The sequence below is a fragment of the Micromys minutus genome, assembly GCF_963924665.1.
Source record: "Micromys minutus genome assembly, chromosome: 6".
NCBI classification, from domain to species: domain Eukaryota; kingdom Metazoa; phylum Chordata; class Mammalia; order Rodentia; family Muridae; genus Micromys; species Micromys minutus.
The window spans coordinates 48,123,719-48,133,872 of NC_137975.1; positions in this window are offsets into that span (position 1 = coordinate 48,123,719).

The following is a 10,154-nucleotide window of genomic DNA, read 5'->3' on the forward strand; positions in this document are numbered from 1 at the left end:
ATTTTTTTTTCATATTTTCAGTGCCCGAGGGTTTCATTTGCTTTCTGTCTTTGTTTTGTATTTCTGAGATTCTAGCTCTTGCATTCTGTTTGTGAGGATTGTTTCTATAGTTTGTATTTAAATTCCCAAAGTGTTTTTATTTTCTCAGAATCCCCTCAACTTGGGTTTTCTTTATCAATTCTACTTTTATCCCCAACTCTTGAACATTTTTATTAATTTCTATGCACTGCTTATTTGTATTTTTCTGGATTTTTTTAGATGATTTATTAACTTCTTCATATTTTTTGTGGGTTTTTTGCATTTTTTAAGATATCTATTCAGTTCCTTTTTAAGGACCCTTACCATCTTCATAAATGCTGTTTTAAGTTTTTTCCTCGGGCTTCAGCTATGTTGGAATATTCAGAGCCTTTTGTGGTAGCATTGTTGACCTCTTTCAGAGACATATTGTCCCGGATGTTATTGACTGTGTTTTTATGCTGAAATCTAGATATCTGGGCTTGAGATAAATAGAGATCTGGGTGATGGTATCTGATTTTGTGTCTGTTGGTGAGTGTTTTGTTCCTTGGTTTCTGATGTCTTCCTTTGATGTAGGAGGTTGTGGTGGCTATGTGCTGACTGGTAGAAAATTTTCTGATGACCTCTTTCACTGGCCTGCTTAGTGAGTATGCTCCTAGGGTATACATGCTGGTGTTGGAAGCTGGTTTAATGAGGTGAGTTTGGGTTAGGAAGGTTGGAGGAGATCTTTGTGATTCATTGTGAATTGGGCCAGAGGTTAATGAGCAGACTACAGCAGGTTTTCTGACACAGAGCTGAGGATGAGAATGGACACATTAGATTGGAGGAGCAGAAGGTGAGCAGTGTTTCCATTTAAAATCTACTTGTTGCCTTGGGTTGGCCAGTGGTTCCTGCTGGGTTGGGACCTGAAACAATGTAACACGTGGGGAATGGTCTATGGGATCCACAGGAGATAGGAATAGGTGGCAGGGAAGGCCATAGGTGTTCTTTTGGTTATGAAACTGGAGAATTGAATCTGGGGAACAGAGAATGGTTTCTTTTAATGTAAAATATTATTTTTGCTATACAACTTGGGTAGTGTGGGTATTTACTGTTACGTTGGTTAGTGAATGCAGCTGGAATATGTTTGTACTCGAGGACCATTTTTGGTTGTGTTCATAGTTCATATGTACATTCCAAACAACATTAGTATAATATCGTCAAATTATTTAAAATTTTAACTTAATTGTATATAGCTTTAAACCCAATGTTTGTTTGTCTGGGTGCAAAACCTTTGTCTGCATTTTGTAACTCTTTCAACATTATCACATTCCTCAGTTATATTATGGTGAATGTTACTGAGAAATCTTTGTTCATTTTATTTATTTTGCTTTGGTTTAAATTTTTTTGTTTTTGTCTGATTTGTTAAAACATTTCATGTTGGCTATTGTGGAGTGATTTTCAAAAGCATCTTATGTGTACCAGGAATACTTTAAGTTTATAGTTGCTGTCTCTGCTTTGATTTTCTTCTTTGGAGACTTTTATTGCAGATGTATGCTATTATCTTAATCAATTTTTGTGTTGGTATAACAGAATACACAGGGCCGTGTAAGCTAGAGAAAATGGGTGTTTATTTGGCCTGTGGTTTAGGTGGCTCTGAAGTCTGAGAGTGTTCCACTGGCATCCCAGAAGTGTCTTCTCTGTGCTTTGTCATAATAAAAGGGCAAATAAGAGTATGAGAGAAACAGAAAAATGAGTCATGTTATTCCTTTGCTGGGCTCCCATTTCCTGCTTGCGAACCATCCCTACAATTATGGCCTTCATCCACTGATAAGGGCAGTTTGCTTATGACATCACCAGTTTAAGGTCCCTCTTGATATTCAATTGAATTTAAAACTGATTCTTAGAGAGAACCTCACAACCACAGTGCCAAGTGACCATTCAGAGACCATTTATATATTTCCCTTCTGCACTTTCAAACTTTTTACAGATTTTATTGCTAATTTTCATTTTTCTTCAATTCTCCTTTTCCATCAATTTTTTAATGATGAACTTCTGCTCTTCTCTGTGTCCTGCTTAAGTGTGCATCCTGAATTTTTATTTATTTATTTTTTTAAATTCTTTCTTAATTCTTTTCAAACCTTACCCAGGCACCCCATCTTCTAATTCCAAATCATGATCTGAATAATTTTCTCTTCTCTGCCAATCACTCAGCCCTGGTTGCTGCCACCTGGTTTCTACTGTTTCCAAACTCTCAAAGTTCACATAGAAATACAAGATTAAGATTGACATTTCTGTTTGCTCTTGTTTCTATCACATTATTTTATTGTGTATAAAAATAATGTTCTCATTTCTTATGAGAACATGACATATGAGTCAATTAGCCACCCCCTATTGTTACTGGTCCTCTAGTGTTCCAGAGAGAACAGAAACAGACCATGCCCTAGCTTGGTGCTTTAGAACCCCACTCTTTTGTTGCCACTGTGCTGTGTTTGTACCTCAAGGCATATCCAACTACTGAGGTCTGGTCCTTCTCTTTATCCCAGGTGTTCCTATTCTGTTTCATTCTCATACAATGTCTGACAGTTTACTGTGGTACGGAGACTTGATTTAATTTTTCTAAGGTGGCATTAAATGCATAAAATTTCATTATTTTATTTTTATGTGAATTATGGCTTTTAGAGCCATGAAGACTGACTATCTATCTATCTATCTATCTATCTATCTATCTATCTATCTACCTACCTACCTATCTATTTATCTATATCTAAACAACACACAGTGATCTGAAATTTTGCAGAGGATCTGAAGCCTGCAAAGGCACTGTCCAATTTGTTCTTGTAGACAATGGGCACCATCCAAAATGTAGAGGTTAGATTTAGGATTGGGTACCACTTATGCTGTGGATGGATCTTCTCCCCTTGAGACTAGGCATCATCCATGCTGGCAGCAGATGCTTTCTGAGGTCTTAGCATCATTACTCTCCCTGGTGAGAAGTCCTACATGTTTTTATAGTAGACTTCTCCTCTTCTATTGGACTTATGTTGAGGGTGAACTCTGCTTTGGAACTGGGTACCACCTATGTTAGATTCTACCAGAATGGGATTGGACATCTTCCATTCTGAAAATAGCCCTTTCTCCCTCCCTGGGAGGGGCACTATTTATGCAGAAGGTTTAATTTTCTTTCTTGGTCACTATCCATGATGAGGGTAGATTCTTCCCCTTGGGGATAGATCGTCACCTATTGACAAGTCAACATTTAGGCCAGTCATTAAGTATTTTTTTGCCCTTTCTCTGCTTTTCCTATTACTCAAGAGCACAGGCATCTTGTTCTTGGTGATTTGAAGCCCGGTCATGGGAGTGCTTCACTTTTGTTGTACATGTCATTCATAGACATTGTCTTTGTTACCTCATAACAATGGCTTATCTCTCTTTGTTGAAGGGATATAAAGACAATTTAACAATGACAGTCATTGGTGCTGCTTCAGCTGCCTTTTGCCCATTGGTTATTTTGCATCAACTGGGGTGCTGTGGACATTTCAAAAAATATAAAACACAAAGTCAGAGTTTATGTTTCCTTGTAATAGAATCACTCTTTTTTCAAATATACATAATTTTGAAAATACAGCTGTTTGAAAATACAGTGAAAACCATTGACTAGGATCTATAAAACTTGGAGGATTTTTTGAGAAAGGCCATTGGAATTCATTCTCATATCCCCTTCCATGCAAATTTGAAGAATTATGGCAATCAAGAAAATGCCTTGTAGACATGTCCACAGGCAAATCTGATAGAGACAATTACTCAATTACTCTCTTCCCACGTGACTCTAGTTTGTATCACGCTAACAAAAACAAGTCAGCACACTTACTGGACATTATTTTTGGGTGTGTCTATGGTAGTGCTACAAAGAAGGGTATAAAACAGGCAGCAGGCAAGCATGCTTCAGCCTCCCGCAGTGTGCATATGCATCATTTATTGTTTCTGTTTATTGCAGTACTGAACATTGAACCCATAGCCTTTTGCATAGGTGTGTATGGGTGTGTGTGGGGGGTGATGAAGTATGTGTGGTGCCTGGCTTGGCAGCCCAGCTCTACTTCCTGTTCATGCTTTGTTTCTTGAATATGGATGTGTGACTCATTCCAGTTCCTGCCACCATGTCTTCCCCTCCATAGTGTACTGTGTCTCTTCAGAACTGAGAACCAGAACAAACCCAGCCTCCCATGAAGTTGCTCCTGTCAGGGTATTTTATCACAATTCTACATGCAGAAAGTAGATCACAGCATTTCCTATCACTGTAATCACACAAGCTAATGCTTTATAATAAATCTCTTTACATATACATCATGGCAGTGTATTTCATAATGGTTCTCTTATTTTGATGAAGTATGACAAATACAGCATTTGTGTGTGTGTGTGTGTGTGTGTGTGTGTGTATGTGTGTGTGTGTATGTGTGTGTGTATGTGTGTGTGTATGTGTGTGTATGTGTGTGTATGTGTGTGTGTGTGTGTGTGTGTGTGTGTGTGTGTGTGTGTGTGTGTGTAGACCAGAAATCAAAAAGCAGGTGTTTTCTGCAGTCACTCAAGAATAATAAGAAAAAAAAATAAGTCACTTTTTGCTCCACTCTTTGTCCCTGTATTTTTTTTTTTTTTTTTTTTTTTTTTTTGACAGGAGGAGTTCTGGATAAATACTTTTGAGGTGGGTGGGTGGCCCCATCCCTCAACCGGCGGCCATGCCTATCCACTGGATATGGTCTCTACAGGTTCTGTCTCCCCTTTGTTGGGTGTTTTAGCTGATGTCCTCCTTGTTGGGTCCTGAGAACCTCTTAGGTCCCTGGCATCTGGGACTTTCTAGTGGCTATCCTCAGATTCCCCTTCCCCAATGCTACATAGCTACTTTCAAATTCCCAACCCTCTGTACTTAACCCATCTTTTCCCATATCTGATCTGGTCCCTTTTCTTCCCCATTCCTCTTTCCCTTGCAGATCCCTCTCTCCCTTTACTTTCAAGAGATTATTTTCTTCCCCCTTCTGAGTAGAATTGTAGCATCCACACTTGGATGTGGTCTTCTTTCTTCTTAGGTTTCATATGCTCTATGAATCGTATTGTGGGCATTCTGGGCTTCTTTTTGACTAATAGAAACTGAAGGAAAGGCCATCCAAAGACTGCCACACCTAGGGATCCATCCTATCTGCAGACACCAAACCCAGACACTATTTCTGATGATAAGAAGTGCTTCCTGACAGGAGCCTGGTATAGTACTTCTGAGAGGCTCTGCTAGAGCCAATACAGATGTGGATGTATACAAACATCGGATAGAGTGTGGGGACCCCAATGAAGAAGTTAGAGCAAAGACTGTAGGAACTGAAAGGATTTGCAACCCCATAGGAAGAACAACAATATCAACCAACCAGAGCCCCCCACTCCTGGGCTCCCAGGGACTAAATCACTAACCAAAGAGTACACATTGGGGGACCCATAGCTTGAACTGGATAAGTAGCAGAGGATGGCTATAGTCTGGCCTCTCTGGGAGGGGGGCCCCCTTGGTCCTGTGGAGGCTTGATGACCCAGGGTAGGGAAATGCTAGGGTGCTGAGGCAGGTGTGAGTAGGTGTGTGGCATCCTCATAGAGGCAGTAGGGGAGAGGATGTAGGGGGCTGTTGAGGGGAACCAGAGCAGGGGATAACATTTAAAATATAAATAAATAAAATAAATGTTAAAAATGAACAAAAAGACCTTATTTTTTGAGACAGGGTTTGTCATTGAATCTACAACTCACTGATTTCACTGACGGGCAAATGAACCCCAACAATTTATCCTGTCTTTACCTTTCTAGTACAGGCTAGGTGCAGGCTGCCTTATCCACTTTTTATGAGGATAATGACCAATGAACTCAGATCTTTGTATTCATGTGCAAACATATTGTCAACTGTTATGTCTCCTGAGGCATATTTTCAAAGTCTCAACATTAATGCAAAAATATCTGCAGTGAAGAAAACATCAACATTTTATATAAAGGTGGAATCAGTCACAGTGCTGTAGGGAGTCATGCTACAGCTCAAGGCAAAAGGAAAAACAAATCATTTGCAATGGTTCTGCCTTTGTTTTAAAATTGGATATTTGTTCATCATGGTTGCTCTGCATTAATTTTAGTTTATTAAAATGCTGTGTGAAAAGCTTATTTCCTGGATTGCCAAGTGTTTTGAAGCACTCTGAAATTGGGTGACTGAAGAGAGTACTTCAGTGACTCTGTCCTTGTCCTGAGCCTAATGCAGTCCTGGTCCTTAAAACTTTATTTTCTCCCTCTCTCCCCTCCCTATCTCTATCTCTCAGCATATCTGTTTTCCTGCTTTAATTACCTTCTTCCTCACTGTGACCAAATAGCCAATAACCACAATTTTGGAGAAGAAGGTTTTTCTGTGGCTAATGGCTTCAGGAAGGATCAGTTTGTCATCTTAGAACAGGACCAGCTCCTGGGGTACAAGTTGATCTCATTGAAGCAGTCCCAGAAAATGAGAGGCATGGAAGTTCAGAGCCCAAGAACCATAGGCCAAAGGGAAAGGGGCCTCTAATCTAGTCACACCACTCAGCATCTAAGTTCCTTCAGTGAGGTTTTATCTTCTCAAGTTTCTGTACCTTCCCCAAACAGAGCCACCACCCAAGAAGCTAGTATTCAAACATATGAGCCTATAAGGGATATTTCACATTTAAACAATACATTTCAAAATCAGGTCAATACAGCGGCAGGATTTAGCTTTCTTTTGCTCCTTTTGGGCATGTGGAACTTGGCTTTGTCCATGCCAGAGTCAACAGAGACTGAAGCACGCTTGCCTACTGCCTGTAGAACTCCCATGCACCACTCTCCGCTTGTAGGATGCAACTCAAAGCCACTTCAGCATCTAAGCCTGGAGGCCATGGGGCAGCTGCACTTCCTATTGCTGGAACTTCATATCTAAAGTTTCCAGTGTGCCACTAACGTAACCCAGGCACCTGGAGTCTCCTTTCACAGAAGGCTTAAAATAATAGACAAGGAGTGCACATAGACTTCTAACCTGGACTGAGTTATAGAACTTATTGTTTCTCCCCTGGGGAATTTCTCATGGGCTTTACTCTCTTTCACACTTCTTCTCCTATTCAGAATGTAGTGTTACAATCTAGTAAGTAGTCCAAACTTTGGACACTGTAACACAATTCAGATCAATATACCAAAAAAAAGTCCAAAAATTCTGATTTTTAAGAAAGTTTACACTTTTTTTTTCTTAAAAACAAAACAAAACCAAACAAAAACCAAATTAAAAAATCCCCACAAAATACCTTTTCATAGCTGTCTTCAGTCATATGTAGTTGCACAGACTTTGTGATAGTTTGTATATGCTTGGGCCAGGGAGTGGCACTATTAGGAGGTGTGTCACTGTGAGTGTGGGCTATAAGTCTCTCATTCTAGCTGCCTGGAAGTCAGTATTCTTCGAGCAGCCTTCAGATAAAGATGTAGAACTCTCAGCTCCTCCTGTACCACGCCTGCCTGGATGCTGCCATGTTTTTGCTTTGATAATAGCCTGAACCTCTGAATTTGTAAGCCAGACCCAATTAAATGTTGTTCTCATAAGAGTTGCCTTGGTCATGGTGTCTCTTTACAGCAACAAAGCCCTAACTAAGACAGACCTGAAGGCTATAGGTTGGGGATGCCTAGAACTATGCCAGTTTTGCATATGGGATTATGTTGAACTGAGGAATAGCACACACAAGAAAGGTCTGTGACATCTTGCATTGTACTACTATTACAGAGGTCTCCATCACTGTGACAAAATACTTGAGGCAATTATCTTACAAGAAAAAAAAAAAACGATTTATTTTGACTTATGGTTTCAAAAATTTCAGTCTGTGATTGTTTGGCAGAGCATTGTAATTGGCATTATCTAGCAAAAGTATGCTAGATAAAAAAGTATGCAACTTGTGGTATCTGAGACAGGTGAGGGAATGAGGAGGAGGAAAGAGAAGAAAAAGAAGAAGATGATGATGATGATGATGAGAAGGAGGAGGAGGAGGAGGAGGAAGAGGAGGAAGTGACTAAGGCCATAATATTCCCTTCAAGTTCACATCATCAATGACGTCATTTCTTCCCCTTCTCACAGACTGAGGACCAAGTCTTCAGCACATGGGCTTTGCAAGACATTTGAGATGCCAGTGGTGATACTCAACTACCAGAGAGAGTGATTTATGACAATCAGCAGGAAACAGCCAGGGCAATGGTACCAGCTTTGCAGAAGCACCTTGTTCTCCATTGATTTTCCTTATGTATTTTTTCTTTCCTTAGAATGTTGTGTTGATCCCACAAAGCCTAGAGCCTCTTTTGTCTTTTCACTTCTTTACAGAATTATTGCTCTTTGTTAAGATGCTACACAAACCCAAACACTACCCACCCATGCGATGTTATCACCATTGAGGTCTTTGTCAGTACATATGATGTTCAACGTCCGTTACGTGTTAATCTGTATCTTGTGAATTTAATTCTAAGTATCTGGTCTCATTAATGTACAGAAGAAGAGGAAAGCATTTACTCCTTCTCTTCCTCTTTTTCTCCCTCCCCTTTCTTTATTCTTTCTTTTCCCCCTTCCTACTCTTTTGTTTATGATTCTGAGAATACAGCAAAGAATAAGCCAAGATCCTGTCCATATGAAGTTTATGTTTCATTGAGAACAGATAAAAATTAAACAAGAAAATATGAGGTTCCACCTCACACCAGTCAGAATAGCTAAGATCAGAAACTCAGATGACGGCAGATGTTGGTGAGGACGCAGAGAAAGAGGAACACTCCTCCACTGTTGGTGGGGTTGTAAGCTGGTACAACCACTCTGGAAATCAGTCTGGTGGTTCCTCAGAAAATTGGACATAGTCCTACCTGAAGACCCCGTTATCCCACTTCTGGGCATATACCCCAGAGATGCTCCAAAATACAATAAGAACACATGCACCACAATGTTCATAGCAGCCTTATTTATAATAGCCAGAAGCTGGAAAGAACCCAGATGTCCTTACTTAGATGAATAGATACAAAAATTGTGGTATATTTACACATGGAGTACAACTCAGCTATCAGAAACAATGACTTTATGAAATTCCTAAGAAAATGGATGCATCTGGAGATATCATCCTAAGTGAGGTTACCCAGTCACAAAAGAGCAGACATAATATGCAGTCACTGATAATTGGATACTAGTCCCAGAAAGCTCTGAATACCCCAGAAACAACTCTCAGGCCATATGTAGTTCAAGAATAACAAAGGCCAAATAGTGAAAGCCTCAGTCCTTCTTAGGAAAAAAAATAAGTGTTTAGCACCCTCTCAGAGTGTGGTACACCTAGACCTTAAATCATTAATAATCCAAGATCTTGGAATATAGCCTTGCTACAATTTTTGGTATTCAAAAACCATTATGGTTAATCTATACACACCAAGAAAACTCTGACTGTTTCCATGTTACATTCTGTTCTACATGTACTTTATGCTTATGGTAACTAGTGGGATTTCAATGCATGCTATCAAACCTCTAAAACAATTGCCAAAATGCTTTTAAAAATCTGTACATGTATCTCTCTTCTTTAAATAAAGTTGTAAGGAAAAAACAAGAAAATATATATGTATGTGATTAGCATGTCAGGCAGTAGTGAGTGTTGAAAGCACTTGGAACCATGACAGCTAAATATGGAAAACAGGGTATGCTGGGGCATGGAACTTTTACATTTACCATTTCCAATAATGCAATCATTCTATCAGATCCTTGTCTATATCTATTTTTAATAATATGAAAATTGTGTCCTTCAGGTCATTCTTCAGTACCTGCTGAAGAACACCACCACACTTCAGCAACACAGCCTGCAGATGAGACAGAATCAAGTTTTCCTATTGGTTCAAGAAGGAAGGGTATTTCCTCTGCCAGCTTCCCAGGGGAAGAGGGAAAAGGCTGATTTCTATTGAGCACCAGAAGTTTGGTTAAAGGAGAAGCTTTCAGATCTTGATCTGGTTACAGGATGAATCATGTTTGACAGTTTAGAATTGGTGGATATGCAAAGCAGGAAATTTGAGACAAGAGGCTCAGGTGTTTAAGGAAGCGTAAGCCAACCTTCCTTTTTTTTGGTCCTTATGAAGTATTAATGTGTCTATCA